Genomic DNA, 646 nt, shown 5'->3' on the forward strand with positions numbered 1-646 from the left:
TGTGTGTGTGTGTGTGTGCGCGCACGCGCACCTCTTATTCTCGTCCCCTTACCGTTTGACAGCCAGTGTTGCTTTTATATTCCCGTCATTTAGAGGGTCGGTAAAAGGCTCTGTAGAGAAAGTACACGCTTTTATAAATGTAAATACTGCGATCGATTTATTCGATTAAGTTCTTCGAGACGGTGCCCCAGCATGACCGCATTTCAATGACTGAAATATTTTAAAAGAATATGTATTCAGATTTTTTCATTTTACTTTATGCTGTTAATAATTAAAAGCTTTCACTAACGTTAATAAAAACCCAATTGTACTGACTAATACAGTCACATATATCTTAACATATATTGAGTTATGATGTACCGTTATATTAACGCATTTCTCGGATCTTTTTTAAAACGGGGGCCACATTTTTCATTAACGAAACACTTTGAAAATTGGAACACTGGTAGAATGTGTCATATAAAACATCTTTTTCTCTTAGTCTTCTTAAAAAAAAAAGAAATCCATAAATTATTCCATGTTAAAGTTGTCGTATTTCTGTAATTTCAACCAATCACTGACGTCCATTCAGCCGATATACATTAAGTGCCGACTACATAAACAAACGATTCTGAAACAATTAACCCTAACCCTAACCCTAACTCTA

At 34.8% G+C, this 646-nt stretch overlaps 1 protein-coding gene across 2 annotated transcripts in view; it reads left to right on the top strand.

The window, feature by feature from the left end:
* The window catches only part of LOC106871161 (lysine-specific demethylase 2A), a 325,205-nt gene that overhangs the window by 105,921 nt on the left and 218,638 nt on the right, over nt 1-646 (top strand). The gene's annotated exons all lie outside the window — the stretch shown is intronic.

Source organism: Octopus bimaculoides, chromosome 16, assembly GCF_001194135.2.
Source record: "Octopus bimaculoides isolate UCB-OBI-ISO-001 chromosome 16, ASM119413v2, whole genome shotgun sequence".
NCBI classification, from domain to species: Eukaryota; Metazoa; Mollusca; class Cephalopoda; order Octopoda; family Octopodidae; genus Octopus; species Octopus bimaculoides.